Raw genomic sequence first — 6000 nt, 5'->3', positions numbered from 1 at the left:
GTGCCTCTTCATAAACCTAGGACTTTAAGCTCTTTATGGATCAGGCTTATCTTCCCACATTGATAATACACTGAACCACTTTCTCCTTTTCCTCCTTACTCATTCATACACTTATTAATGTTCTCTGATAATATCTTCTGATAAACATGAGATAAAGTCATATTTCATTCTGTAATGATCAGTCCTTAGCTGTTTTTCCTTTGGATAGGATCCAGTGAACTATATCTGGCAACAAAACTGCTATGTCATGCTTTCCAAAGTGTTGACATTTTATGTTTAGAAACAACAGAAGAAAGAAATCACTAATGGTGACACTTTAAACATCAGCCACAATAATATGGTTTGTTTTTATTATTTTACATATTTATTTTGAGAGTGTCTACAAATATTCTTCCAAAAAGAAATCCGATGTTCTACTTCTGCAGAAGTCAAGCCCCCTGGACAGAAACTCTTCTTCCTGTCAGTGTGTCTCACGTGTGCAAATACACTATGCAAGCTTAGCTCATCTTTCGCCTTGTTGTAGGGGTAAATTTTTCTCCATAATTTATAGAATCTTTTGGAGCCAATAAGTAAGGATATATGTGGAGATTGGAGATATAAAAGGGGTTTTTCTTTGTATTGCCCTGAAATCATGTCAAAGAGGCACAGCGGCCCCAACACGTTCACACCCTTAGTAATGTGAGCTTTTTACCAGACATAAAGGATTTCATATTTCAGTTATATACTAGCTGCTTTGCCTGTATCCTCTGGACATAGTGTGATGATCTGCACACCAGGAGCCCAAGTGGACACTGTGACCAGATCTAAATTAATAAGCAAAATATAACAATTTCAGCTGCCCCATTGTGCTATAATATAGGATTCTCAACACTAACTATACAAGTTGAGTAATTTTCTCTGGATGTGAATAATTTGTCACTGGATCTCAAATTGATTGAGATTGATGCCACCACCTGCTGCTACTGGTTATTTAGACATGTAATTGAACATAGTCATCTAGTGCTTGGTTAGCAGTCAAGGGAAGAGAAACCCTAATTCCCTCAATGAGCTGAATATGATTGTCTTGAATTAGAAGGAAAGGCCAGGGTGGGCTAGACTTGGACAGCATTATAGAATAGTTACCCAGAGTCTGAGGTTACAAGTCAGGGATGTAAGAACAAAGCAGAACATGGGCAGGTCTTGGAATGTGACATGAGGTTGGGTTGGCATGTACACTTTCCATGCTGGCTGAGACATTGACAATGCAGAGCCAGGTTATAAAACTATTAAAAGTACACTCATGGCAGATTCAAGTCAATGTATGGCAAAACCAATACAATATTGTAAAGTAAAATAAATAAATTAATTAAAAATTTAAAAAAAAAACTATTAAAAGGAATTTAAGCTGGGCATAGAATATCCAACCAGGTATTACTCTGTTGCAGGGAACAGCTTCTTTTTTCAAATATGTGGCTGTTTCTTCCAATAGTCAACTAGGTTTATAATTCATCTGGTTACCTTAAATGGAAATGATTTTTCAGTAAATTCTATTTAAATTTAAAAGTAATCATTAAAGAAAATGGAGTAGAATTAAACAATAAAACAAAAAATAATAAAACAGGATAACAGTCCTTACCCACTAGCTCAGCACCCTAGACTTTGTTCTCTACTGTGCCAGAGACTGAACCTTCTACCTCATCTTAGCTACCGTAACACCCATCACTTTTCATCAGAAGTACTTATATGCCGGGGTCCAGCCCCGGTGGATCCAGGGAATTCGAAGGGGAGACGGCTTCAGTGATCAGGATACAATAGAATTAAAGGTATAAAGAGTGGTTAAATAAAGATAGCTCAGTGAGAAAATTCAGTGGAGGAAAGAGGCTGAATAACTTGGTTTACGTGGAAAGCTAATAAAATTCCAAAATAAGGAATTTGCGTCACCTACGTAGGCCGCAGGCGTCCTCCCGTTCTCCTGAAGGAGAGGAGACACTAAGGCCTCCCCAGTCAGATCTTAGAAGCCCAGGCAAAGTTAGTAGGCTTGATGAGCCTCCATGCTCCAGATGGGAATTCAGCCAGAAGGTGAGAGAAAGAACAACATGGGGAGACAAAGCTTCTGTGAACAAGGCTCGCACTTTATTTTCCAAAGTAGTTTTTATACCTTAAGTTGTGCATAGAGGATAATGGGGGAAGAGGTAGAGTCAGCAGTAAGCCAGGCTTTCTTCCTGCAAACTTATCATATGCAAAAGTTTAGGTGATTTACATCATCTTCTGGCCAAGAGGCCTATTAACATTTTATGATCCTTTCTTCAGAAAACTTATTTTTCTTTAAAGGTGATTATTCTAAAGTCAGGTGCCACCCTCCGAAAGCATTAGATAAAGTTGCATTCCTATAGGGCAAAGGTGTGGTGGGCTGTAACAAGAAAAGAATTAACTCAAGGGTCCAAGGTTACAAACATTAAAGCTACTACTTACATTCCTATACACCAATTATATTAATCAATACACTCTCAGGGACACAGTAGGTAAGGGATATGGAAACTTAGCAGCAAACATTGGCCCAACAAGTGAAAAACCCTTCACCAATACAATTTCTAATCAATCTTTTAACTGCTCAAAGGAATCTGTATTTAGACAGTTTAGAACATCTCATGCCTCTCATGGTTGGGAGGCTCTGAACAATCACATGTGGCCGGAAGAACCTATTCAGGCAGGCTAGAGGACTTCCAAAGGAGTTTGTAGGTTGAAACACTCTTGTCACGCCCAGGAACTTTATTAACTGGGGCTGTAAGTTAACTCTTTTTCAGAGAGAAGTGGTGGGGGACAGCCCCCCATAAAGTCAGAGGTGTAGGTGAGAGCACAAAGCAGTAAAGTAGGCAGACTCTGGTTTTGGGGGTAGATGCTTGAGAATTTCCAGGGGGACTCCTGAGGCTCTATCCTGCCTTTGCATATGCCGAGCCTCCTTCTTCATGACCTTTGCCATGGGCGGAGTTCCTCACGCTGGCTCCCGGCACTTATACCTACAAAATCTGAATTTCAAGCATCCCTTTAATAATTATCTCCAAATCTTACAATTTGTTTACTCTAGTGTTCCTACATAAGCAGTTTTTCAATCCCAAGCCAATGACTTTACAGCTTTTCCCCTAGCCATACTCCTTGGCTTGGCCCCCCTTTTAATTCCCTGCACAGCCTTGTTTCTGTGATTCATTCACTTGCTAGCATGCTTCTTCCTTACATCTTTTTGTCTTTATCACTACATAAGGCTGTAAAAAGAAAACAAAACAAAACTCCATTTGAAACCAAATATGTATCTGTTCTACACATGGTGCTTACGCAGCTAAATATTACTTGTTCAGATGCTTGTTCAGATTGGTCCCAGCATGTCAAATGGGCAAACACATCACCAGTTAACCCTACTGTATTTCCTTCATAATTAGTCTCGGGTATTTGGTGTACCTGAGTTTTGCATTCTTGGTTCATCAATATCTTTCACCACCACCTCACTAAAAACACACAACACATATGCATAGATAGATAGGCAAATTCTGTTCATGATCTCATCTCATAATTCTACAAAACTTTGCAACAGTCAGAAAGTCTCTCATTTCATCCATAAAATCCTCCAAGCTAGCTGCCTTGGTCCCCACTCACTCTACCTTCCCTCCTGTTTACAAAAGATAAAGTGCCTGTCTTCCTAATTATGGAGAAAACTCCACCTGTCCTGCCTGGATCTTATTCCTTTTCCCTTTTTAAATGACTACACTTTTGCTGTTCATGTCTTGCTCTGCTGCATCAAAAATTCTCTCTCTATTCCCATTGACTATACAAAGTGTTCTTTATATTAATACCCATCTTAAAGAAACTTCCAGAGATGTAAGACAAGAGTCCACAAATTTACATAGGGATTTGATAGAGGGGTGGTGGATTGCCATCCAGGAGTATCAAAGTTATCATGATGATTAGGAAGTTAGCTTAGGAATATGTGAACATGGTTTCCAGTACCATTGTGAAATGGTGTAAATGAACAAGAGGGCTAAGGCAGTGTGGTAACTGGGAGGCACAAAGGGAGTTTTAAAGTCTTTCTTTCTTGGATTCTTAGGGTAAATCTTATCGCTATGGGAAACCACAGCATATCCAGTGAGTTTACCCTCCTCAGTTTTTCTGCTGATCCTCAGACCCAGATTCTCCTCTTCACATTGTTTCTGGTGATTTACCTCCGGACCTTGATGGGGAACCTGGTGATGCTGCTGGTTATCAGGGTTGATCCCCACCTCCACACACCCATGTACTTCTTTTGGGGACAGCTCTCCTTTCTGGATCTCTGCCATTCATCTGTCACAGTCCCCAAGATGCTGGAAAATCTACTTTCTGAAAGTAAAGCCATCTGTGTAGAGAGCTGCCTGGCTCAGGCCTTCTTTGTGTTTACCACCGGGGGCACTGAGGCCTGTCTGCTGGCTGTGATGGCCTATGACCGCTACGTAGCCATCAGCTCCCCTCTGCTTTACGGCCAGGTGATGACCAACCAGCTCTGTGTTGGGCTGGTGTGGGGCTCCTGGGGCCTGGCCTTTGTGGATGCTCTCATCAACATCCTCCTGGTGGTCAATTTAGACTACTACAATTTAGGACCAAACTATTCCCCACTTCAGCTGCGAGCTGTCTTCTCTCTTCCCTCTGTCTTGCTCTGATACCTCCACCAATTTCACGCTCCTGCTCTGCTCTTCATTCTTACATTTCTTTGGAACCTTCGTCTTTACCTTCTTCTCTTATACCTGTATTAACTCCACCATCTTGAGCATCAGCTCCACTTCAGGCAGAAGTAAGGCCTTCTCTACTTGCTCCTCCCACCTCACTACTATGATCTTGTTTTATGGCTCAGGTTTCCTCAGCTATCTGTTGCCGACCTCAGGTTCCCCCCTAGAGATGATCTTCCCTTTACAATACAGCGTGATCACCCCCATACTGAATCCTCTCATCTAAAGCCACTTCAAGGAGGTGAAGGCAGCTGTGAGAAGAATGTTAAGAAGATATGGTATCTTTTTCACATACAGAACCAGAAAAACAGGACCATGAAGAAGCTAAACTATTCTTTAACAAGATATGTAATTGGAAATTAAGGGTGTTTTTTTAGTATTCTTCAGTTCAGTTCAGTCACTCAGTCGTGTCTGACTCTTTGCAACCCCATGGACTGCAGCACGCCAGGCTTCCCTGTCCATCACCAACTTCCAGAGTTTGCTCAAACTCATGTCCATCGAGTCGGTGATGCCATCCAACCATCTCATCCTCTCTCGCCCCTTTTCCTTCTGCCTTCAATCTTTCCCAGCATCAGGGTCTTTTCAAATGAGACAGGTCTTCACATCAGGTGGCCAATAATAAGAATATTAGTATTCTTAGAAATATCTTTATTAGAAGTGTTATTAAATCCTTCACTACATGCATTACAGAATGAGGGTCACTTCCTTTCACTGATAAAATGGTGGTCTGAATGAAGCTTGAAAGTAGTGTTCTTAGAAACAAGGGATTGGCCATGATGACAGACGTTAAAAGGTATGTATGTGTCAGCATCTTAATACATGCTTAAGAAGACAGCAAGCTCTATTCAAAGGAGGACTAATGGTCAGACTTCTTCAGAGGATGAGAAGTGAGTCATGTAATTTTCCGAGGCATTGTTTATATATTTATGTTGTAGAGAACATCTGTTATTTTTGCCTGCCCAGTGTGCTTTTACCCTTCCTCCAGCAACTGCACACCAGTCTCTCAAGGAAATTAACACTTCCCCCCTCTGTGTAGCCTGGTGGGCTCTCCATGGTGCCCCCTGTCCCCACACTCACTACAAGGAGATCACGTGACCCATGAAAGGCCAGTACCTCCTAACAAGAGATGCCCAGGCCCTCCTGCTACTGAGATCTCCAGTGATTCCATGCCCACTGGGCTTCCTCCTAGGAGATTTTTCAATAAACGAAATAACAATAGCAAACTTTTAATAAAGACCCTTATCTTAAATGTTTTATACATGTAATCCTCATC

The 6000-nt window shown here is 41.3% G+C and overlaps 1 pseudogene; it reads left to right on the top strand.

The window, feature by feature from the left end:
• Nucleotides 1-4091: 4091 nt before the first annotated feature.
• LOC102267339 (olfactory receptor 8S1-like) lies at nt 4092-5046 on the top strand (annotated as a pseudogene).
• Nucleotides 5047-6000: the final 954 nt, after the last annotated feature.

This window comes from Bos mutus, chromosome 5 (assembly GCF_027580195.1).
Source record: "Bos mutus isolate GX-2022 chromosome 5, NWIPB_WYAK_1.1, whole genome shotgun sequence".
In the NCBI taxonomy this organism is placed as follows: domain Eukaryota; kingdom Metazoa; phylum Chordata; class Mammalia; order Artiodactyla; family Bovidae; genus Bos; species Bos mutus.
This window is presented reverse-complemented; position numbering and strand designations above follow the sequence as displayed.